Raw genomic sequence first — 26,740 nt, forward strand, 5'->3', positions numbered from 1 at the left:
TTATCAGAGCCCCAGAAAACAAATTTTCAGAGGATGGAGTGTCTTAGATGACTGATGTAATGAATTACCTAATCAATTTTCAGCTGAGGGACAAGGCAATTTCCTGTCTAGACTGTATTGTAGAAGTGCTTGATACTAATTTTCAGCAAGTGAAAAAAAAAGCTTTCACAGAGGTGACTATTTTCTGTTTGTACAAAGGCTGCAGAAGACCCTGCAAGTTTTTAAAGGTAATACTAAGCTGACTAAAAAGCAGGATACACAATCAAATCTAACATCCTGCTCTCCTCAGCGTTTCTGTTCAGAACAGTGTTTATCTCCAACTTACCAATAGAAAAAAATGTGACACTAAAGCTAATTTGCCACAGGTCTTCATGTACAATCTTCAAGGCTGCATGACGTAACTGCAATACTCTCATATTGCTATACAAAATTAATGGAACCATTTGGAATAAAAGGCTTTTTAAAAGTAATAGTATCACAGTTTGACTGATAGGTTGCTTTGCCTGCTCAGATATTTTTGTCACTATTATTAAACTATAATCCAGAGGACAAACTGAATCATTTCTTCTTGTTTCTGAACTGGATTTGGCTCATTAAATACACTTTTACTTTGCAAACTGTTTGATTTCTTTGATTATTCATCATGTACATATTATCATTATATATATTTTTACTACATACTTGCTGTATCTCTGGTATAGGAGAATCACCTCTTTAAGTCTTATCAGCTACTTGGAACAATTAATTCATAAATTGTAGAACTTCAGTATAGTTTTATTGATCGCATATCCAGCTAAAGGCATAAGGGAAAAATGTTTGTAAAATTGCACAGGTGACAAGAACACTGATCTTAAGGACATGCATAATCCATTTTATTCATATATCAGGAGCTAATTTCCATATATCAATACATTAAGAAGATTTTCAGAGAAAAAAAAAAAACAAACGCCATTAAATCAATGATGAAGAAGAGTATTGTAGAAATGTTTTGTAATTTATTCTATATGTTGATAATACCCAATAAATGTAAATAGTTTCTACATGAAAAAATCTGCTCATGCTTTTCAGATGAATTACACTGCATGGAAGTTATTTCACAAAAACATTGTCATCAAATGGTTTAGGTTAGGAGGGGCCTGTGAAGGTCATCTTGTCCGATGTGCTGCCCAAAGCAGAAGTCAAATACGCAGTGGATCTGGATCAGTCTTTTGTGTGTCGTGAGGAAGAAAAGACTCAGTTTTTCATTGTCTCCACCTTTCCTGGCAGGGCCTGTCTCCAACCTCCCAGCTCTGTCCCCAGGAAGGCAGAGCCTGAGGGGGTGAAGCACTGAGATCACTAATGGAAACAGGGCAGGTACCAGGCAGGGTGGCAGATCCTGGCACCTTCTGCAGTCCTGAGCACCACAGCCTTTGTCTCAGGAGCCAAGGAAACCTGCCCTGGGGCTGCACCTGCTCCTGTGCTGGAATAGTTGCTCAGTGTCAGATACCCTCTGGCAAGTAAACTTTGTATGACATGAAATTATAGGATTATAATTTAAATTCTGAATTTAGTTTCCATAGAAAGCTTCTTTTTTTTTTTTTTGCTGTTCAGTAGGTCCAGTATTTCAGCTTATATTTGTGATATTTGTGATAATTTAAGTTCACAATTAGAAAAGGGAAATCCCACACAAGGATTTGATGTAGAACCAGAAAAAAAAAAAAAAAAAAAAAAAAAAAAAGGAAAAGAAGTTAATTAGTTAATTTGTCCACAAATATTTTGAAATCCCATCCTGAAGTTATGTTTATTTTTACAGTCCTAGAGAAAAACTGAAAAAGTCTTTCATCAAAAAAAAAAAAAATAATTACTTGAGCTAGTTTGTAGGCACTAGACTATATAAAGCATTTTAAATGTCTGAGATGGAAACAATTACCTACTGACAATACTGAACAAACAAGTGGCACTAAACAAATACAGGTCTAATTCCTGACATATTTAATCAGTTATATTTGAAAAAAAAAAAAATATTTTTCACAGAAAACTGTGCTGGAATAAAAAATGTGTACAGGTACAGACTTCAGGGTCTAACTTTATAGTAACAGAGAAATAAAATGTCCAGCACAGAGCCATTCATACAATAAAGCAGCTATAAGGCCAGTAGCTCTCTACTGTCGCAGCACAAGAAAGGAATGTGTATTTCTGACTGCAAAAGTATTTGCAGCAGCTCTAAAGATCAAGTAAAAAGAATACTTGAGGTTTTCTAAACTTAATTATCTGATTTTATTATGGCAGAGAGAGTAGCATAGGCTGTCAGCATACATCTTGAAATTAAATCTGTGTGCTATGTAAAATAATACCCTCCCACTTCCATGGCACTACTGTTGACTTCCTGAAACAAGATACAACAGGAACAGCACAGTTAATCATATTCTGATGTCAGAATTTCTCAGAAGAGTTGATTTTAAGAAACAAACTTTCAACACCACATACCTTGTGAAAATCCTTTTTTAAGTAAGAATCTTCCTTTTAAAAAGAGTCATATCACCCTAACGAAGGACCTACCAACATCTCAGCCTTGGATCACAGGTGAAGGAAAGGTGGCTGCTGAGTACCAGACCAAGCATGCCTGTAGAGCTGTGGAGATAAGGCTGAACTGCAGTTTGACTAGTACAGATCAGGTTTTTACCCATCTTCAGGCCAAATCTACACAAGGCATACTAATTTTAGGGTTTGTCTGCTCACAGGTTTTTCAGATATTATCTTGAGCTGCCTACATGCTAATGCAGTGCTGATACAGCCCTTTAAAAACGTGTGCCAGAACACAATTCACATACTGAATGGTGGCAGAGGTGTTAGAAATATGGTCCTATGTATACACTGACAGCAAGTTGTGTTTAGTGCTGCTGCTGAGAGGAAGTAGGCAAGTCAGTACCAAAGAAAAGTCTTAAGCTTTGCATTTAGCACATCAAGGCCTTGCCTGGGCTTGGAGGGATTGCTGCAGCAGCCCCGGTGTTCTGCCTGCAGCGGTGTCTTTTGCAGCTTATGATCACAAGAGAAAGTTCAATTCTCCCTGGCCTTGTGCCTCAAGAAGTTGCCTGAAGAAGCCACCACCCCTTCTTTCCCAAGGGTACCTGCTGCCCACCCGCAAGGTGGCACAAGTATTTCCACAACTGTTCACTGATCCAGCACAAGGATCTGATCCAGCTAAAAAAAAATAAGCTTGGATGTTGGGGTGTTTTGTTGTTGTTGTTCATAAAAATAATTTTAAAAAAGGTTAATTCCCTGCTCTTTTCCCATGCCGAGTCATGCAGATGCCGGTGTTAGCACAAAAGCAGAGGCAGCAGCACTGCTGCTATCTGCCAGATCACAGCTGGAGGGGCAGTGTCTTGTTCCAGCAAAAGGTGTGTGCAACAGGCAAAAAATTACAGAAAAACCTGCCAAAACTGGAATTACAGATGACATTTCCCATAACAGCAAGGAAAATTACTGGAATCTCTCACCTCAGGCAATATTCGTGTGGCTGGTACCATCACACTCCACATCTCCAGACCTGTGTCCCTGCAGGCTAGCATCATTGAACTTACTTCCATGGGTAGAAGACTTTTACCTTTTACTTTTCCCTAGGAGATCAGGCACAGGCACACATGCACACGCTTTCTGCAAGAAGAAAACATCATCCAAAATCCATCTGAGAGCTGTGAGGCTCTGTAACACTCTTGACAAAGGGTTGTAAAATAAACCTCGGCCTGTTGTCCACATTAGCCTTTTCTTTCTAACTGACTGCTTGCAAATTTTTGAATTGCTGAAGTGCCCCCTTTTTTATCCAAGCATAAAAAGAAGGAAAATATTAACACTTTGTTAACAAAAACAATGCAGTAGTCATACCTAGCCACTATTTCCCTAACTGTATAACATATTTTATCTACTTTACATGAAACAGTAGCAGTATATTACTACAACACCTGCAATCAGTAGCAGGGAATATGCTACTAGTAGCAGGGAAAACATCTTTTAAATAAATAGAAAGAGCAACTAGGAAGTAATCAGCAAATTGTCATGTACACAGAACTTCTCAGCTGTTAGTACACATTTTATTCTGTAATATTTATTCTTCTTTTCTATGTTAGCATAGTTCTGAGTATTTGTCAGATACAAAGCCATATGCAGACATGTGCATTTGGTCCTGAAGCCAGTAAAGATGCTACTAGATGATACTAGTGTAGATAGCAGTAGATGATATCTCTGGGCCAGATCAGAAGCTGGAGGAAATTGGCTTCAATGTATCTCTGACAGTTTATACCAGCTGAGAATCAAGATTGCTATCTCTATGTGAAATGGAGTCTCGAAGACACATCAGAGTGCTTTTATAAAATGGTTTCAGTTCCTTCAGCAAAGATTTATCTTTATATGCCCCAACTCTCCAGTAGGTGGTTTCCTACTTTTTCTTCCCCTTATTCCAACAATTTTGTTGATCATTTTCTCTTCAGTTTCTGTGACACAAAGCTGAATTTAACTTGTTATTTCAAACACTTAGAAATAGCCATAAAAACAGATTTAGGCATCTACAAGTAACAAACATGCACCCAGAACTGTGCTCCCAGTAGTGCATGTAGGATGGTTATACACCCCAAATGTTATCAGAAAATGTCGTATGGTGAACATGGAATTGCCTATTCACCAATTACCACTGATACCCAAGGAGTATCCAAAATTCCCATTTTTCTAATGTCCTCTAACCAGGACTCACAGTCTCTAATCCTCCACAGAACAAAGCGTTCACTTGTCTCTAAATAGGTTATCAAGCTTCTCTCCAGTGGGAGTTGATGCTGTTTGTGCCCACGTGCCAACAACACTGGCTTAGCAGTTGCTTCATGCTCACAAGAATTGGATGTATTTGGTTCAATATCACATCACTTAGAGATTTCAGACTGACAACTCCCACCATTCAGGAAAGTGCTCTGGTCAGGCTGGAGAGCAAGACAGCTTCATGTCCCCTCCACTGCTGTGGAAATGGGGCACTATGTGGTGGAACATGGTCCCTAGCAGGCTAGAGGAACATGGATCTGCATGGAAGGAGAAGCAAGGAACACAACTGCAGGAGAGGATCTGGGGGAATTTCCTCCTTCTGAATCCAGTGATCCTACTTTTTGTGAGGGAATCACAGGCTGTCAGTGCATACCCATACAACAGGGTACTTCATGGTAGCCTCTGTCCTGGATTCTGCCTTATTCTGCACAGCACAGAGCAGGGATGATCCAAAGTAGAAGTACAGGACTCCACTAAATTTTCAAGTCTGACAGATCTGACAGAAAGACAGGAAGGCCCACTGTACTATATATATATCCTTCAGGATTAGGAGGCAGTCATCGGCACAGAAATTTTTTTGGAACAAGATTTTCATCTTGAACTCTCTGATGTGAGCCTTACTCACTTCTCACAGATATCTCCATTCCTTATCCAGATACCTTCATGTAAGAGGGGAAAGTAAAGCTTGTTTTGTGGACTAGATTAAAGATTAGCCCTGGTACCACATTTTTTTATTTAAAAAAATCATTTTTTTTTCTTGACCTGTATTTGTTACATTAAAAAGTAATTTCTCAAATTCAATTAATTACTTGCCTGAACCCTTCTCATTTCTGGATTTCCATCAAAATGTTTTAAATTCTTCAAAGTAATAAAGTTCATCAAAGTACTTGAGCACATATTGAACCTTAAGAATGCTCTCAAGGCAGTCTCTCTTCAGAGGTGATCTTAAGCAACAAGGTTTAAGTACATGTTAACAACTGGGTTGCTGAAAAGAGGATATACTGCATCAGATCCCATCCTGATCTAGTTGAAGCCTCTATAAAAGGATATCATCAAAAGCAGTGACTATTGGATTAGGCCGTTAACCTCACTGCTTTGAGACTAATCTGGGAAAAAGACTAATATGTTTCATTGTACAGTAAGTCCTTAGAAACTCACAGAATTTATTCTTCGCATGTAAAGATACAAGGTATCTTGTACTATGAAAAACACGCTTGTACTAACAATTTCTTTAATGCAATTTCATTATTAAAAAAAAAAAAAAAAAAAAAAACACACACACAGAACACCAACAACAATCTACAAGGAAGCTTCTTGCACTTACGAAGCCTAAGGACTCTTAAAATAATTAATAATATTAATTTATGTCATCTTTATCAAACATATATATTAGGACAAATTATCTGCTGTGACTTGTTTGGAACAAAATGATTAATCCCAGGCGCACTGGCTGAGATCACCAACACAAGCTGCACTGACAGTACAGTACCATTTATGGCTTGACAATACTTAACAGCTTCTGATAAATAAATGGGGTGTTAGATTAATTAGTATTTGTGAAGTGCTCTGACTTCCTAATATAAAATGTGTCAAAAGTGCACATGCTTATTTCTTATTGTGTTGCATTTTATAATGAAAAGCAAAGAAATTTCCAGAATTGCAAACAAGTGCTCATTAAGCAGAAGCTTTAATTAATGCAGAATAATGGGAATGTTGTACACTACATTTGGAAATACCTGCTAGCACACATGTAACATTTTGCTTCTTATGCTCAGCTGTTGATCTCTGACTAGTGCTTGACAGGCAAACGGCTAGAGGAAAGCTCAGAGGGACACCTAGTGAGGAGGGTGCTGCCCTGGTACATGATGCTGAGCTTGGGTTCTGCATCATGTACTCTGATGCTACCAGAGGGGGCATGGGTTTCTTAGCCCAACTCTCCCCAGATAGATCCTAGTTTTCAGAGGGGGTACAAGAGGCTCCAAGCCTTTCAGAATTAAAGAGACTGACCTTCGTATCTGAATATGCAGCTTTCAAGATGAAGGTGAAGACGGCTATAAAGCAGGCTGCCTGTGAACCTGCAGTCCATCTCATGGACTGCACCTGTTTATACACCTGTGTTCTGAGACAAATGCTTCTTCCTCATTCTGTAAATAAGCTCTAGACTATATCACACTAGAAATCTAGCACTAGAGTTTCTGTCTCTCTTTGAGCAACACCAAGCATGCTGTGGCAACCTCTCCTGGATAAGTCATCACTGATGTTGTCTCTGTTTCTTTACCATGATGTGTGTGGGATGCAATGGAGAAAGTGACCACTGAAAAAAAGTAGACTTTGCCTTTGTCCACTGTTACTTCATACGGTCTTCCAACAACTGTGCAGATTGTTATGCTTAGTTTAAATTCTAGAAGATATTTTTTCTAGAACTTCTGAAGGTCATGGTTGCCTGATAAACTCTACTAGACAATAGACAGTTTTCTTACTGTGGACACAGTCTACCTCCTGACTTCAGCAATCTGGAGATCAAAATAAAGATGGGAAATTCCTAACATTCACTGTAGAGGGAGAAAAAGGTCTACCACTGTGTTTCTCAAAATACCACAGTTACCTTTTTATCTCAGTTAGAAATAAGGAAGAATTTGGCAAGCTAGTGTACAATGGCCTGGAAAGCATTTACTGCCTGTACAAAAATTTCCCACAGGGAAAGTTCAGGCTTTCAAAAAGAAATCCTGCAGGAAATAGCTCCTTATCCAGCCATAAGCACCACTCACAAAGTGAAGCTCTGTTGCCCCTCATGACCAAAGGGATGTAATAGTAGAAAGAAATTTCACTTTTAACTAGATTTTCTTTCCTCTTTCTGGTTTTTTTTTTTTTTTTTTTTTTTTTTTTTTTTTTTTTTCAGATCTGTGCAACTTTTAGTGTATCTGTGGGTTAAAGGAATCTTGGCACTTGCTGTATCAATGACAAAACTTTCAAGCTGAAGCTCTGTTATCTAACCCATTTTCTAACTGCAACCTAGCTATTTATATATATATTGTCCTATATTGGAAGAAAAATGGCCAGTGTAGTTTTAAATGGCATTAAGTGCTCCTTCCTTTGATAGATTACTCAACAGAATAATGGATTGCATTGTCAGATCTTTTAAATATTTATTTATTTATTTATTTATTTATTTTCTTTTTTCCTGTGGGCTATTTGCTCAGTTTTGTTCAATATTTCTAGAATTGTTACTGCTGCATCCAATGTATGGGCTGTGATACCTCACTAACAGAGAAGCTATCACATGTGTATGTGTTCACAAAGATTGTCTGTTTTATCTACTGTTGTAAATAAGATCTAATAATCAGCATGGAACACCATTTCCTTTGCAGCTGTGTGCAACACAGACTTTTAATCCTGAAATATTTGGAAAGGTGAAGTCAACAGAAGATTTAACCTTTTGAAGTTAGGAATCTTGATTCTGTAAACTCATTGTTTATAAAAGTTGCTTGAAACTTGTAGGATTGAACGCTGAATTATTCACAATTTGATTGTTGAGATTATATGAGATATTGGTAAGCAAAAGATTTGGCCCCAAAAATCTCAAATTATTTTAGAAGCCTCTAGCTTTAGTAAGACATGCTAAGGTTATCAGTGGCATTCAATAATTTTATTGGAAGAAGGTTCTCTCTTGCATGTCTTATCAAAATAATTTACACCCAGAAATAGGCTCACTTGCAGAACTCCATTGCCACCTTGTTCATGCATTATCTTTTCAGTCCTTGCTTTAGCTCACACCACTGTAAATCATTGTTTGTTTGTTTGTTTGTTTATTCCAACAACCTGAGTATTTATGAAGAATTTGGATGGTAAATTAACTAATTAGGGATATTTTCTTTAAAAAAAATGCTTTTTAATGTTTTTTTTGTTTGTTTGTTTGTTTGTTTTGTTTTTTAATGTCCAGATTTTAGACTTTTATCTCTTGTAATCTAGCAGTGAAGTTATGACTTGAAGGTGTCACCTCAATTCAACAAGCAACAAGATGCCTAAAACTCTCATGCTATCCACTTAAAGTCTTCGGCAAAATTCTGGGTTCCATGAAACTTAGTAAAATTTGAAAATTAGGTGTTCCTTGCTGCTAATTATGGCTTTTACAAGGCCTGACTGTGTTGTTTTTTTGGAATCATGTCTAATGCAAGCAAAAGGCAAAGAAAGGAAGGGAGCGATCCCTCTCATTACACCATTAGAGCTGTTAGAGCGTTCACCTGGAACAGAGGCACAGGCCTGGATTCAATCTTGATCTGCCCAGGGAACTGGCAGCGATGCCTGCACTTGGCAGTACAGGAATATGGACCACACCCCTGGCACTGACAGGAGAAGCTGTGTCCCACTAATAACTCAGTGAACCAATGTGTGCACAGAAAATGTTCAGTCTTGACTGACGGTCTCTTAATTTAACAATAAACATACTTTTCACTAGTCTGCAGATGTTTCTGAAGCTGGTCTCTCCTGCTGCTTTCCTTGAAGTTTCATTCTTGTGCACAGATGTGGATATGTGTTGGGTCAGAGGGAATCAACGGCACGCCAGCAGGTAGAGCACCTGTGGGGCAGACCTCCAAGTCCAGGAAACTTTTGGATGCATCCTAGATCGCAATGCAGCCTGTGGTTATCATGTTTATTCAAGAAACTGAAACGATCTTCAAATTCCTGCCTCATCTCAGGCAAAGGATGGACTTGTGCCCTTTATGTGACTCCAAGTGACTACTTTTACCGTTGTATCATTGGCTATGGGAAACAGCAAAGAGGGAAATGTCACTTACCTGCTGTGACTTAGAAAGGGAAGGGCTTGGTTCTTAGGCCCTTAGCACTGAGAAGGATTCACAACTGGGACAAGGAGCTGGGAAAAATGCTCATCTCTGTGAAAGGATGAAAGAGTAAATGTTATTTCTCTCCTTTTATTTTTACTTCTGTCTAAGTTTGTGACTGTACAGAGAGACAAGACATCTTAGAGCTGCTGCTTTCCCTAGGTTACAGGCACGTAACCTTTATTGCTACTGTCCCCTGGCACCGCTCAGTCCTGTGCTCCTCAGGTCCCTGTGTGAACAGGGCTCATGATCTGTTCAATTTTCCATTATGCTAGAATTCACTGAAAATTACTGACTTCAAATTTCTTCAGGAAGTTATGAAATGTTTTGGATGTCATGTTGCTCATCATAAGTAAAACCTTTGGGACCTAAACCAGACTAGCAATAAAAAAGATGTTTTATGTTCCATGTTCTCTAATAAAAAAGAGGCAATATCTGCTATGGAAGGAAGGATTCAGAGGAGTAACTTGAGATGCCTCAGGGAAGAAACACAGATAGAGATGTGCTCCTCTTTGGTGAGGTCCAATTTAAGCCTCAAGAACAGTCCTACCACTGCAACAGTTCCCAACGTGAACAAGCTTCCTGACAGAGGATGGGCCAGGCTGCAAGCATAACCCACTGCTGATTCTCCACAAGCCCAGCTGGTTACAAACCCGGTTGGGAGCCCTGGAGTCCATGAAGACCTGTTGCACTCCTCCTGACCTGGGGAAAACCTCAGCGGGTTATATTTCAGTCACGACTGGCCTACATTTCTCTCTGAATCTTTCACTGCATGATTTTGACTCAGGTTTGACTAATGGGAAAATGGCATGTACCTTCCTCCCTTCTGCCTATCTGAGATAAAATCCAGGCCTAATTCCTTCAGCAAATAACTTTACAGGGTGAGCTCAGCTTTCCTGTTTTCCAGGTTAACTTGGGTTAATTAATAATGAATTCTTAGTCATTAAGCAAAAGATAATTCCTTAGGGAAAAATTCCCTTTTGTCATCTCATTTTTTATCATTGTCCAAAGAGAATTTTAATTTCATAAGAAAAAAATAAAATATTTTTATTCCAATTTAAAAAAGAAAATCTTACCATACAGTTTCCCATACTTTTGCAATTCTTGCAAAACTCTACAGTTAATAGAAAACACTCCCAAAGCAGCCCTGACCCCAACAAATGGAAAATGAAATTTGCCCATTTCACCCCCTTTTTCTCTCTTTCTGCCATACGAGGACTACTTGTATTTAGTATGCTGGCACAGCCTGTGAGCCAAGCTCCCTGCAGTTTGAATCTAGACTTTGTCATCAGAGGCAACCAGTTATGGGAGCAAGGACACTGGTTTCAAGACATATGTTTTCCCCTGCAGCCTTTTTCGGAGGGCCACAGTCAGGGAGTACTTGTGGAGTAATGCACTCCCAGAGAGTGGAGGTGCCCTAGGTTGATTATTTATGATTTCAATAGATTTAGTGACATTTTGGCAGTGACTAACAGTCTAAGTATTTAACCTGTCTAGATGTAACACGGACAAGGTCATATTAATCAGAAAGGTAAGCAGCAAATTTGATGTACCAGAGGGGCTGGCAAGATGATATTGACTAAAAGATGCCAGCATTCATTTATTAAAGTTACTCCAGTTCCAGGAATCTTGAAAAACAGGGATTTGATTGTACGTAGTAGTGAGCCTGATATGGCTGTAATGTAACTGTATCTGCGCATTATTGTTATTATACTCTGTTTTCTATTGCAATATATGATAGTGCTTAGGAATGTACAAAACAGAGCTCTGTTCCTTATGGCTCTATCAAAAAAAAATTAAAAAAAATAAGAATCAATCACTTTTAGTTGATTGCTTGCTCTGGACACCAAAACTCCCTCTAAAAAGAGACAATTAAAGCTTTTGATTTCTGTGTTTCCTGTCAAGACACTGAGGGAGGAGGTGAGTGAGGTTTGGGACTGCAAATATTTTCAACTGTCTCAGAGCTTGTTACATCGGAAGTGAGGCAATTCACAGGGCAGAATACTTTGTACCTCCTGGCAGCTGTAGCTTTCCTTGTTTAAAACTGCCTTGTTTGCAGAAGGGCTACGCATGGGTGTACATGAAAGCAACTAAAGCTGTTATTCACAAGGTTCCTGAAATACATTAACCTTGTCTTGGAATGGGGCAGGGATTTAGTTTAATGGTTACAGCAGGGGCAATGAGATTCTTCAATTGAACTCCAGCTTACATCAATATTTAACTTTGAGGAAGGCTAGAATTCAGAGATCTGTTGCTTTTTACCCTTGTTTTAATTAGTATCCTTCTCCTTTCCCAAGATATTTGAAGGTTGTAACGAGAAATATTTAGATCCCTCTTTCCATATTCATTGAATATACTGATATTATATTTTATTAAAGAGTCTCAAATAGCTTACATCCCACTCTTAATAACCCTATGCATTACAAGCTTCTGTTTCCTCAAGCTACAGACAAATCCTATTACAGGGAGTAGATTAAACTGGGCCTTGACAGATCTTTGCAATTCCCTGACAAAAAAGGACAAGTTGTCTTACTAATAAGACGACATCATGATCACATTAATACTATGCATTTCAGTGCTCTCAGATACTACTTTTATGCACACCCCCTCTAGCAGGCACATTACCCAAATAAAAATGAAGCAGTTTTCTTGTAACAATAAACTAAACTATCTAGCAGAAAGAATTACTTTGGATTCACGTTGTGTGAATGAGCCATCAGTCAACAACTGCATGCTTGATCATGCCCTCTGGCTCCTCATCCACAAGGGACCCAGCTCATCCAGATTTGCCTCTGCCACTATGAATGATGTGTATGCCTCTGTGTACAAACATGAGCCTGGAACAGAGGGCAGAGCCAGAGCTGGCAGAGGAGAGCACAAAGCAGCATTATATTCAACTTTCTCTTGGGCTCCAAGAGCCCAAGTGTAGTGGAGGACAGACGTTAGGTTATGAATGCAAGGGAATAGCATTACAGTGCAGAGAAAAATATCCCTTTAAAATGCTCTGATCTCTCTAATAACCCCTAATATACAGTCTGTTATTCTGTTATTCAGTCTCTCTTTTGTCTCTCTTTTTTTTTTTTTTTTTTTTTTTTTTTTTTTTAATCAACAGAAACTATCCTGAGTGGTCAGTTGCTTGTAATCAGATTTTAAAAGGGGCCGTGTGAATTCTTCACATTATTTTGATATATACAAGGATAAAGAGAACTGGTGACACCAGCAGTAGCAGACCAGCATGGAGAGCAGAGATCTGGGAAGAGTATGCCTTCCAGAAGCTGTCCTGCTGTTAGGATTTCCCACTACTAGAGAATACCCAGGAAGATCAGTGATAGAGAACAGAAAGCATGGCAAAATCCTCAGTTCCTTGGATGTTGCTGCAATGAAGTTAATAAAACCATAAATAGCATATACAAAGCCAGGAGACCAGAATTCTTATATTTTTCTCCAAAGACAGACTTATAAAGAAATACCAGCAAATGATTATTGCTCTCTTTCTCAGTAAAGGTACCTGAAAACAAAACATGCGGATCATTTTTGCTGTTTCTCAATGAAAGTAGCTTACAACAAAACCTTAAATGTTATGCTGTCCGAGAGAAAGGCAACAGTGACAGAACAGATCAATCATGAGCGGTTGCTCGGAAGAGGGAATATAAAATCATGCCCAGGCTTGTTTAAATGCAGTCTTAAGACGGATGTTCTTGAGAGAGGAACAACGTGACCACACGGCTAGCCACGGTTAGACACAGCTGTGCAGTCTTCATGGGGAAGAAAGGGTCTTAGAGAGCAAATGTGGAAATAATTCACGGGTATCTTGAATGATTAATGTAGGTTACTTCAGCATTGCACTAGATAAAAATGGCACTGACCTTTTAGTTCAGATAGAAAGCCATTCATAGAGGAAACGTGAACAGATAAGCACAGTTCTGGATATTATTTATTATTTATGTACTTAGACTACCATATACGTGTCAAAATAGACCTGTGATGACACCAAAGTAACTCAAACCCCAGCAGCAATTGCAAATGACCCGAACTCTTCATGGATATGGATACATTCCAGGTTTTCTGGTATGGATATTAAATGTCTGCATGCTCTCTCAGATGCTACCTTGGTGCTAATAAACTGTTATCTAGAAAGATGTTATAGTGCATCCCTGAGATTTGCAAATACAATACAAATTTGCCAGTAACTTCTATGCCTAGCTAACTTTTTGTATCCTTTTACATTAAAGATTGTGCTTATCTCCCCCTGAAAATGTTCTTTGGTTACGCCTCCATATGATAAAGCACAGAAGTAATAAAGCACTAGTTTTCTGTTACCTGTCAAAAACAACCATATAGAGGTCAACTAGTACACTTTGAATAGTTTGTAGAATAGTTTATTCACTATAAATAGCTATTCACTGTGCTTCAGAAACTCTTAGAAACCAGCCAAAGCATTGTAGACACAGCAAGGCCACTGCGTGTTTGTCCAGTGTTCGTAAATAACACCTCCCGAGGTAACGTGTCAGGCTTTCTTCCCACTGCTCTCAACTGTATCAGGCATAAAATGCACACAGATAGAGTCATGTCAGGCAGGGAACAGCAAAGGTACAGCAATGAACCTTCCCCATCAGTAACAGCCCCCTCCTTTGTTGAGATCAGTGACAAGTTAAAAATCTCCTGTACTTTTTCCCTGCAGCCCACAGGACAGTAGTGAAACCTCCATTTTCCAGGGAGTCTGAGTGGGCAGCTGCAAGAAGAGTGTCCTCCTTAGCAGGTGATAATGACTGTAAGCACAATTTGTTCAAAGGTGTCTATTGACATAATGCTGAATCTATATGTTTCTAGAGTTGCAAAATGAGGCAGTGGTCAAAGCACTCTCCTTCTTTACAGGCTACGGTACAGGCTGTGTAATAAAGGCAAATAGAATAGAACTGCCTTAAGATAAATATGCTTTGAGACAGAAGAAAAAGATTTTTTTGATATTTTTTATTTTTTAAATCAACAGATACAGAAAAATAACCTTTTGCTATCTTCAGCAGCTAAGGCTGAATCTTCATGTAGGAGTATAGATCCATTTCTTCTGTTCCTTTTGACAGCTATTTGTTTTTCCATCACAACAGAGTGGCAGACAAATGAACATGCTCAGGTGCTAGTTCAATAAAATTTGGGGCAGGTATATGAAATCTGAAGCATATATATATATATATATATATATATATATATATAATAGTAGTTTGGGATCCTGTTACCAGATCCATTTAGTTGTATTAAAACTCATCATGTTTTGCCAATCATAATTTTGTTTGCTATTTAAGACTGACATTATTTTAGGTTTGTTATTCACTTCCTGATGCTAGTTATACCAGTGTACCAGTGACTGGAGTTCTGACCAGTATTTTTGTTCATGATCTTTCTGTACACTTTTTTTTTTTTTTTTAATAAAACATAGCAGAAAAAAAAAAAAAAAAAAAAAAAAGAATGCATAAAAAGTCTCAAATTCAAAGTTATGGTTTCCATAGCAACTTTAAGTCCCTCAAGTTGTATTGTACATGCACTAAAAATAAACATGTAATGAAGCACCATATTTCCTATGTCAAGGAGAGCAAGTGACTGCAACTTCAGTTTTAGTGTTTACAGCCCCAGTATAACAGGAATGTAGTTTTACAATGAAACAGACACACAATGCACAGTGCCTTTTTGGTGAGTACATCTGGACTGCTCGGTGGGCTGTGCCGACTTGCACTGGTTGGGGCTGGGCCATCTATGCACGTACTTCTGGAAGTGTGCTGCATAGAGACACCGCGTGCACTCTGGGGAGAGGTGGGGTAACATGTTCCTATACAGCACAGGGGCTTACAGGAGGGCACCCTTATAGCTTCAGCAGTGCCAGAAGAAGGGGACGGGGCACCACTGACCATGTGCAGCCTGTCATTGGCATCTAGTCACAAACAATACAATCTAAGATTATATGGAAAAACAAACAAACAAACAAACAAAGAAGTGAAATTCCAAGCAAATCAAGAACTAAAGCATTTGAAAGAGCACAATAAGGAACAGCAGCATAAGCAAGGAACTCCCTTTCTCCCTTTCATGTTAGGAAGGGAGAAATTTTGTAAATATTTTTGGTCTTCAAATGAATTTAAATGCAGTCAGGAACTTATATGCACAGATAAATCTGTTTCTAAGCTATTTTTCCTCTTCAGAGATTGGTAAAACCAGAACTCTAAGTACATAAGCAGTTCCAATAATTCTTTTGTATGAAGGTATCCTTAAAACCAGCTGGGACACAGGTGGTCAGTCACACAGTAGTTATTTCCTTTTAATGTCAGGCCTATGCACACCTGTTCAGAGTCTTTTGTCAGCAACTATTGCACCTTTGAACAAGGGGGTCAAAGCACTCTGTGGCTTCACCTCATGACAAGATTTGGAGATGCTATAATGCTAGTAACATATCCAATAAGCCACACTAATACAATTTTGTTTGACCTGCAGTTACTAAATAAATAATATCCTTTGCACAACTCCATTTGAAATAAATGAGTATCTGAAGGGTGACTGTGGCATTAGGTGAGTTTAGTTTACAAACAAAAAATAACAACAACCAAAATGATAGCATGCAGACTAAGACATGGCAACTTGCATGGTGTACATGTTCACAGTGAGGACCACAGACAATAAGCAAAAGAACCAGATATATTTGTTTCTGGAACAAGAATATCTCTCTCTCCAGAGATACTGGAGGCAGTATCTCTCTTTCTGAACCTTTTCCTGTGTTTTGGAAAGAGGAAACCCAGATGTATCCCTGACTTTCCTAATACTTACAGTTTAGGAAATCAGTTTAATTTAATGAGTGTATCTTAAAAACACGATTCCAGTCCTATAGGGTAAAACGCTTCCTGAACACTTGTATGTGAATGGTATGGTGTTGGGACTTAGTACATTTTTACTAAGAAAACATTTACGAGTCCATTTGCTATAATATTTACACAGGACAAGGGATCTCTCCTAAAAACTCAGTGTCGATGTTAATGAGAAGTACATGTGAAAACCTCGGAAACAAGAATTGAATGTAGACCCATGACAGGTGCTTGTTCTAATGGTCATCTGCAGATGTGAGAGCCTCTCTCAGAATGTTTTGTTGAAATGGCACACTTGTGAAACAGCACATTTCAACATAATAATAATAATAATAATAATAGTAATAATAATAATAATAACGAAATGCTGTGACCAGCTCAGCTGTAGAACTGTGATACACACTTCTATGGTAATTCTAAAACTACTCCATATAACACAGTAATTCTCAGCATAAAAACCTAAGTTCTGGGAAGTTCACACCTTTTCACAATCATCTTTACTATTTGATTTGTTTATTTCATTATTTTCTCTCTCTCATGAATCACAGAATTCACTGAACAATTTCATGCAACAGTAAATGTTCTGTGAAGATAACAACATCAGGGGCGAATATCTATTGCTTCCAAACCTAAGGGTTTAAAATTTAAGTTTGAATCACAGACAATACACACAAAATATTTAATACGGCGACATTCTCTAGAAATAGATTTATTGACTCATCTGAAGTCTTACTGATGATTGGTATTAGTTTTCAGAAAAAGTAATGCTAGAACTGGCCCCTCTAGAGCACATACCTCAAATGAACTCAGGTGTAGAAGCATATTTTCCTTTTTCCAAAGAGAAAACTGTGATGGCAGCTGTATAGCAGATCTGTTTCACACAGATGTTATTGAAGGCAGGGTCTGCATCCTAGCTGCAGATCAACATATGGTACACTAGCTGAAATTTTATTTTTCTATCTTTACTGCTCGTGACTACAGTTATTTATTACTGACTATTGCAAGACTGAAAGAGGAGCAAAACAGAAAATACTCCAGTATTGCAACAACCATGTAAGACATAGTTAAAGATCCACTTTCAAAATTATTATGTATTTTAAGACACTTCCTGGATGCACTCCACCTAGCTGGAGGTATGCATCGTGGGGACATGCCACACCTGCTTCCCTGCAACCTTGGCCTCCTCCAGGTGACCGTAGGATAAGGTGACCTGGACCTACTCAGTGACTTTGTACTGTGGTGAGTTAGAGAACATGCAGTTATCTTTTGCCAGGGCTCAGTGACAAGCACTGAGAAGTGGTGATATCTTTCTGCTGCAGTTAGCTATGTCCTGACATGTCTATGCAAACGGCCTCTTGAAGAGAATAAAAAGAACAAAAAGTAGGAGAATGTTTTCTGTTTATCTTTTCTTTAACTGTATAACCTCTATCAGGCTAAGTGCAGGTGTAAAAGCAGTGTAATTAGATGCATCTTAACACTTCTCACCTGCTGCTTTTATCTCCTCTAGACTGAGGATATCACTAGTTCAAGAGAAAACGAACACAAAACCCATGCAGTCAGAATGTTTCTGCTTGGTAAGGCAGTGCCAACACTTGACACATGGAACCAGGTTTCTGACAGAATTAATCAATGAGAACTTGGCTTGCCTTGGTTAACCGCAAACAAAAAGCATCTTAGCAAGATCTCTTTGCATCATACTTAGAAGGGCAGTTCTCTGTCCAGTGCTCCCACCGCTGATCTCACACCTCAGGGCATATAGTGTGCTGTCCCTGTGTCCTATTCCACTCCACACAAGTATTTTATCTTAGCAGGCCTTTTCAATCTTTGGCCTTCCTGTTTATCCAGAAAAAAATCTCCTGCCCTCTCCCTTGGGAGTTGTCTCTTTCCTCTGTTCTTTACTCCCAGGCCCTCAGCCCTACTTACATCCTTCAGAAGACTCTTGCAAACATCTTGATCTCTCACCCCCAAACTCTTTACAATTCCTAGTCAGAAAGACTGTGTATGGGAGCATGTACTCATTAATTCACTGATGCTTGTGCACTGTTTGTACTTCTTTATACTTAACTCTTTCTTTCTGTATATCTATTTTTCCCCCCTCTGTAGTTCTTGGGGAATAGTTCATTTTTATGAGATCTGTACCAAGAACTACATATTGTATTTTGGATCAACTGTTTGTTACTAATTATTTAAGGGGTAAGTGATCATGTAAGAAACACCTGAAAAGAAATACAGATGAACTGCCAGAGCCCAAATGAATATTTGACAATATTATAATTGAACAATATAAATTTGTGACACATCAATTCTAGTAATTATGTGTCAAAGTTAGATCCATCTACATTAAAAAGGCTATTACAAATGTTATATTTTTTCATTTTAAAATAGTTGAGAAAATACATTTTCCTTGGACCACATAAAAAGAATGAGAAATCTCCAAGGTAGGGGTAAGTTGCAGAAACAAAATTCCTGTGTAAAGGATTACCTGATATTACAGAGATTCAGACTAGAGTAATAAGACCATCAATTCTATTTTTCTTTAGTTCCTATGCTTTGTGGTTTTGTGTTTTTAAACATATGTACACAGTACCTAAGTGGGTGCTTCTATAAAACAGTTTAATATTAATAATGAGTATCTACAGTGAGGCTGACAGAGGGAGGAAAAAAATATGAACAACTGATGCAGCTAATATGTTGACTATTAATTACCATGAGTGATTCATTCAGTTCTATACCTAGACATAAAGTCAAACTGAAAGATGAAAGGACAATTTAGAAAAAGACTATGACTTGCATAGTTATCAGCTGCAGTATCTGAGACCTCAAAAACTGGCCTAATTACAGCTCATCTGAAAGATACCAGGGCCTTATCCTCCAGAGGAAGTATTAATGGAAGATTACCTGCTTTTTGAAGCCAGTAAACCCATCTGTAGGTTCCATATCAGCTCCCACCAGACATACGTCTTTTTACACATGGGTGGTCTGTCACATGATGATTGACGCAATCTTGACAAGAAAAGGGATAGAAAAATTATCACTTTGTGCAGATATGACCACTTCTGACTTTGGCAGGTGAGGCAGGCTGGATTGCCTAACATGGACCTAATTGCAGAAGATAATTTTTTCTTCAATGCTTCCATTTTCACAAGCACCAGGCAACATATTTGTCCTTTCTGTGCAGATCAGTCCCCTCTCAGATTATGACTTCTGCCCTATTTCTTTCACTGAGACCAGCCACACAGGCAGTGCTTTTATTCTGTAGTGCTGGATGCTATTGAGAGTTACTTTGCGAAGTAGTGCTGACTAGTACTTTGCTACATGAATGCAGATACTTGTAGCTAGGGTAGTTCTCACTGTAATCAAGAACATCACATTTCTGCCCTTTTACAAACATTATATGCATGAACAAAGACAAAAGAAAAATTGTCCTGCCAGGATACCGGTAGGATTATAAATAGAAACTTTGGTGTTCAGGTGGCTTGAATGTCAAGACCCAAGAAGGAAAGGAAAGGAAAGGAAAGGAAAGGAAAGGAAAGGAAAGGAAAGGAAAGGAAAGGAAAGGAAAGGAAAGGAAAGGAAAGGAAAGGAAAGGAAAGGAAAGGAAAGGAAAGGAAAGGAAAGGAAAGGAAAGGAAAGGAAAGGAAAGGAAAGGAAAGGAAAGGAAAGGAAAGGAAAGGAAAGGAAAGGAAAGGAAAGGAAAGGAAAGGAAAGGAAAGGAAAGGAAAGGAAAGGAAAGGAAAGGAAAGGAAAGGAAAGGAAAGGAAAGGAAAGGAAAGGAAAGGAAAGGAAAGGAAAGGAAAGGAAAGGAAAGGAAAGGAAAGGAAAGGAAAGGAAAGGAAAGGAAAGGAAAGGAAAGGAAAGGAAAGGAAAGGAAAGGAAAGGAAAGGAAAGGAAAGGAATTGCCCAGGATTCAGATGCTGACAAAGTTATCTCATATAGTAGTCCCTGGGTCCATGTGATTTAAATTTCCTCAAATAATAAGTTTGATGACATACTTCCTCCCTTCTCGAAAGCTGAATCAGCCTATGGTCCATTTGACTGAGGCATCCATTACAGCCATGTGGCCTGTGATGAATTCACACAGATTATTTCTAAACTTGCTTAGTCTTGATTCTCTCACAAAGGAAGAAGTCTTGCTTTATGAACATGAAATCCAACTGAAACAAAAAGCAAGATGTTCTTTGTTCTCTTGCTATGTCAAATAGAGCCAATGCTCACTCAAATGTATTTACTAACAAAACAAATGCTTTCCAAAAATAAGGTAGGAGAAAGAATATAAACAACTAGTTACCAGATTGATCTCTAGGCTATGATTTAAAATACCTTTCAGTGCACCTGAATGTCACTGAAGTAAGAAAAAAAAAATCAGCCACCACAGACTCACTTGAATAGTAAAGGGCTGGCAGATGTGGAACCTGAATATTCAATAACTACTGAGCAGAAACAGTAGGTCTCGCAGTGTGGGACTTTTTTTTTGTTTGTGTTAATTATACTAATTAGAATTAGAACTTCCACCACTCAAATTTCCTGCAGCTGCGTGGTGCTAGCTGCTATTGTTAGCACTCATGGAAAATACTCCAACAGAGGGCACCAAGAAAATTACTTACAATCTGAACACCCACACAAGCCTGTCACATTGGAAAGACTGCAGACAGCATAACTAATAAAGTTATTGTGCTATTTTGAAAGAATAATAGCATGTTTGAAGAGACCATATTAACCCTGTTGTAAAGTATTGATTGCACTCTGTAGTAAAGGAAATGAAACAACAAAGACATAGTGTTTTAATTCTTTTCCTGTTTGCTCTTGCTAGTTTTACTCTGTTTCAATTTACACCTATATTTGAGAACACAGAAAATGTATCACCTGTGGTTCACAAAGACAGTTTTATTTTCATAGACACTCTTTCAGCAACTTGATGCTTTTAAGATCTGTACTTCAATTCAAGCAAATGGTAGTGAATATGAAAGAAATCCCTGTCTGAAACTGTTTGGATCCTGTTTGTAGTGTTTACTTCTGTTTAAAAAAAGAGTAAGTCAACACAAATGTCAAAAGATACCAGTTGATTGGTTCTGGACATGTTAATTTAGATGTGTTACCAAAAAAAAAAAAAAAAAGGTATAATTATCATTTTAGTCTCTAAGGAAATGTTTAATTCCATTCCAGTGCTTTACAAACAAGCAAAACAAAAAGTGTCTTTTGTAACAATTTGCTGTTGTTTTGCAAGCACATCTGCATGCATACATCTAACAATACAATAGCATTGTATAAAACTGTTCTAGATATGGCTGGGGCAAATACTTAGGATGATTTTAAGATTTAACATTTTCACAGTATTTAAAGCCCTGATCCTACCACTAAAATAACCAGATGCAGTGTGTTATAGCAGTTTTGTTTACACTTGATAAAGGCTGTTTTCTTTTACTGTGCTAAACTGTAAGTTTAAAGGTAAGAGGACAGTTGAATTTGCAGAGAATGATGAACATTTCAAATGTCATCTTTTATGTAAACCAATATATAAAAAATAGTTATGATTCTGTTCTATTGTAAATGGAAATCATTCTCGAGGGTGGTCTAGTATATGTAAAATCACATTTTCTTTCTTTCTTTCTTTCTTTCTTTCTTTCTTTCTTTCTTTCTTTCTTTCTTTCTTTCTTTCTTTCTTTCTTTCTTTCTTTCTCTCTCTCTTTCTCTCTTTCTCTCTTTCTCTCTTTCTCTCTTTCTCTCTTTCTCTCTTTCTCTCTCTCTCTCTTTCTTTCAAATAGTGCTTTTAAAGAGCTTGATTCCTGTAATTGCATTTCCTTCCTTTTCTATGAGAGTATCTGTAAAGACATTTGGCATCTCATCAGCAAAAACAGCAGATGGAGAAAGGCTTTCCTACGTGCTCTGTCAAGGGAATTGCAAGTTTAGGTAGGGTTTTAATAGACATCAAGGATTTAGTGACATACCAAAGATTGCATGCCTGCACTGTACCTATTATTTGTGCCTTTTTCTTTTAATAGAAATGAAAACAATTACCGTGCAGAAAAGATTTAGCTTCTCTTTGAGAGTATCATACCATATGGTATGGGGGATGTATAGATGACAAAATGAATGTAAAAAAGTCCATACACTTCAGATGATGCTAGTTGAACTAAATTTATGTTTCAAATTTTAACTGAACTGATAGCAAAGTTTACAAATATATATATATATATATATATATATATATATATATATATATAAACCTTCATATGCTAATAGAAATTCAAATAAGACAAAAAATACTTGTTACTGAGCCTGGTTTATAGAAAATGGCCTTGGGGACCATAGAACATTTCAACAAAGGCAACTAAATAAGCACTGTAATTATAAGAAGTTTTTTCAAATAACAGGCTTGTTATCACATGATAGCACATGAAATTGCAAACAGAGAAAATATTTTTTCTCAGTTACTGAGAAAAGAGATATTCCTGATAGGGCATGATGTTCAGAGATGAGAAATGAAGATGTTTGTACTGGCTATTCACAGACAAAACAAAATTTGGTGGGAGAGCAAACATGTAGCCTCTATCTTGCATATTGTTCAGGCAGTTATAAAAAAAAACAAAACAACAACAACAACAAAAAACTTGTAGCTGAAGAGCTAGACTCTCAGCACACTTAAAACAAACAAACAAACAAATGAAAACAAACAAACAAGTAAACAAGAATAACCACAAAACAAACCACCAAAACCAAAACAGCTCTACTGAGCATGCATTTTTGTGAGTAATTAAATGTACTCCCAGAAAGCTCCCAGCGTGTCCAGGTTTGTGCAGATTCTAGAGCTGAATGGAAAGATTTTGAAAAGGAACTTCAGTGTCCCAGACTTTTTGCCTTTCATGGCATGAGCTCCCTCCTTATCTTGGAGGACAGAAGGAATTGCTGTCATGCTCTAGAACTAAGTATGAAATACAGAAGCAACAGAGCTTGCAGAGTCAGGTAGACCTTCACCTGCACAGAGGGAGTATTCACATCTCTGTAGCAAATGTTATTTGTAGAAAATGGGGAAAAAGAAAAAAAAAGAAAAAAAAAAGTAAAATAAGATTTGGTGACTTTGGGACTAGAATAGCATTGAAATTATTAGCTATTGTGTTAAAAAGCACAGTGGAGTTGTATCAAGAACACTACAGCTGCAGCAAGATCTCTTGAATCAGGTTTAAGATAGCTCAGTATCTGGGTGCATAGGGGAGAAACATGAGATATTAATTGCAATATTAATCATATACTGCCACTGTAGTAGTGCAAGGTAGCACTTCACAGCATGTTTGCAAAGACCAAATGCCCTTTTAGTAATTTCTTACACCACTGAATTCCTTGTACCAGGCCTCTACACAGCCTTGTTTTCAGAAAGAAAAAGAGTATATTTCACTTCATCTGCCTGAGGAAATCCATGACCAAAATTTACCATGGTCATACAATCTGAAAGTCACATTCTGTGTATTGCAGTATGACTAAAGTAAATGCCAAGCATAGGATATGAAGAAGGATCTTGAGGAGCTTCTTTGATCATCTTCCCCCTGCATGTTTTTCCAGCCTTCTCTTTGATCACAAGAGCATTCCTGCCTTGATCTCATCGTCTTCCACACCAGTGTTTGCTGTCCTGAGACAGCCCTATATCCAGCCATTGTGTAACCCCATCACAGAATGCCAGCTTAATTTTGACTACATTGAAACAGGAATGCGCCAAGACATGGGCCAATAACAATATCTCTTCATCTACCTTTCCAATGGAACACTTCCCAAAATGGTACTAAAACATTTTATGATCTATAATCTTCCTAATTTGCATCCATGAAAACCTTTTGTAATAATCACTGTGCAAAGAAACACTCACTCACTATGTTAGTCCTTGTCATGTGTTCAGTCTACTCCCGCTTACCTGTCCTCTGAACTCACTGAATTTCACAGCCATGCAAGAAGACTTGAAAACAAACAAATAAAAGCATATCCCCATCACTTTCAGAGAGGCACCAAAGCATTGAAACGAATGTAATCGGCCCCATGTATCATCAGGTAAGGTCCCTTTCTCTAGTCCAACAAATGTAAAGCATAGCCTCTATTTTCCTTTCAAATAAGGGACACTGAGAGTAGCTGGAACGTTTGGGTGACTGGAAACAAGACATAAAGGCATTCATCTATAAAATGCCATTCAAATTCAGACCAGATCATTCTTAAATGAAAGTCACTACCATGTGATGACTGTTCAATGAAGGCTCATATTCTCAGACATCCACATCACAGAAACTGCCGTCGCAGTGGTGGGTAGCTTCTGCAAAGACAAAGGACTGCATAGCCTGGATAACTACAATAACCCCTAGTGTTCTGAATGTTTCACTGGCTGTGTAAATCAGGGCTGAAATACACTAGCAGGGTAGCTTGTGGAAAGTTTCATTTTTGCTTGTTGTGTTGTATCCGTACTGGGGATAAACACAGGGCTTTCAGTCTCACAGGGCTGTCAATCTGTCATCTTCCACACACTCTGAGAACAGGTTTTGCCTTGTAAAAGAAAGAACACTGTGAACAGAAACTCATCATTAATCAAGTCTTATTTCTCCACGTGGAGGGAAAAAAAAAAAAACGAAAAAAAAAAAAAAACAGAGTCAAGTCACCATCTCCACAATTGGAACTCTATTCCACTTCACAAGCTGAGGGTAAAGAATATAAAGTAAAATCAGAAAGTTTGTCCTTAGAGGGAAGATAGAGAAGCACTCAGTTCTCTGTGTGGGATATGATGGTCTATGGAAGTTGAATAAACTGGTACAATACACAATGCTATGACTCACAGTGCTGGATGGAAAAGCACTGTATGCTATCCATCAAAAATTCGCTTCAAGACAATCCTTAAAACTTTGAACACAGCAGGATTAGAAGATCACAAACCTCTCTGGAATCTGTGCATGCTGCTAGGCACTCTACCTGCCTTATAGCAACTGTAGCTATAAAAAACTCTTCGTGTGTTAACATGATGTAAATTAATGAGATTACTTATAATTTATGACTGGATAGGTAAACTTCCACTTTGTGATCCAAAAGACATGCTGAATTACAATAGTATAAGCCAATAGAATAACCCATCTTTTCCAGGCATCAGAAATGCATATTTCATTGTAAATCCTGCATGACTCAAACCCCTGACAGTTTATGATTAAAAAATTACAGTAAAAAAAATTTAAGTGCTTGCTAACAATATATTTTTAATCATTTATTACTGACAACCCCCTCAGAGATCTATACTACATAGATAAAACAATAATTAGTGTAGGCAAAAGCAAAGACTAATTTAGAGAGACATTGTCAAGAATAACTTTTGGAACTTAAAGCTTGACACATTTTTAAAATTAAGTTGACTAGTCATTGAAATCCATTATGAGGCAAAGTGTTGGTTAAAGACAGATTCTTCCAAAGTAAAGATTGAATGCCTTTTTAGGCCTTGGAACTTGGTCACTTAATATGTGGCATTCTTGCATGACACTGTTTGGTCTGTGTTACACAGAAACCCCAAAAATGATCCCTCTTAGCAGACCTAAAAACTAAATCTTGAAAATTGTCAAATTTAAGGGCAATTTGTATTTTTACCAGTATGTGTGTTCTTTTTTTTTTTTTTCTCTTACAAATGCTTTCTAAAATGTCCTCAGAAAATGCTGGGGGGAGGGGGATTTATGAGATATGGCCCAATTTGGCAAGCCATTATCATCAGGCATGATGAATGAGGCCCTAATTTCAGTGGGACTATTCACAATACCACGTGGAGAGCCAGTGTTGCTCTACAGAACTCTCATTGATTACATAAAGAAAACAATAAAATGACTAGACCTGAAGTGCTATAAAATGCATCATGTGAGAGCATTGAAAACTAGGGGGAACATATATTCTCTAATCTTTCTGGTACAGTAATTTGTAGATGTTACTTGTAACATCAAATGTAAAAATGTATGTAGAAGTGAGATTTTAAGCAGGCTATACTCTTTATTAAATGAAATATTTAACAATATGGAATTAACAATTCTAATCATAAACGCCAGGCAACCTCTTTTGATCTGCTACCGTAGCTAATTACTCCAGTGGGAAAGGAAACAGGGAAAGGGCATTTCAGCTGTGCAAGGACAGGTTTTCTCTGAATCTATATTTTGTCCAAATAAAACCTGTAGTTAGATAGAGTTCATGAGACTCTTAACCCTTCATCTGTAGGAATTGGAGAGTTTCTGTTAATTGTTACCTTTTTCTTGCTGCAGAATACAACAGTGATTTCCTCCA

At 37.8% G+C, this 26,740-nt stretch overlaps 1 long non-coding RNA gene across 1 annotated transcript in view; it reads right to left on the reverse strand.

Annotated features, from left to right (window-relative positions):
• Positions 1–975: 975 nt before the first annotated feature.
• LOC106016136 (uncharacterized) overlaps positions 976–26,740 on the reverse strand; it is a 34,376-nt gene continuing 8,611 nt past the window's right edge. The window contains exons 5-8 of the long non-coding RNA XR_011808376.1: positions 19,364–19,468; positions 9,579–9,674; positions 3,477–3,633; positions 976–1,607 (exon numbers count right to left, since the gene is read on the reverse strand). This is a non-coding gene — a long non-coding RNA (uncharacterized lncRNA). The remainder of the gene's footprint in view (positions 1,608–3,476; positions 3,634–9,578; positions 9,675–19,363; positions 19,469–26,740) is intronic.

Source organism: Anas platyrhynchos, chromosome 3 (assembly GCF_047663525.1).
Source record: "Anas platyrhynchos isolate ZD024472 breed Pekin duck chromosome 3, IASCAAS_PekinDuck_T2T, whole genome shotgun sequence".
Taxonomy (NCBI): domain Eukaryota; kingdom Metazoa; phylum Chordata; class Aves; order Anseriformes; family Anatidae; genus Anas; species Anas platyrhynchos.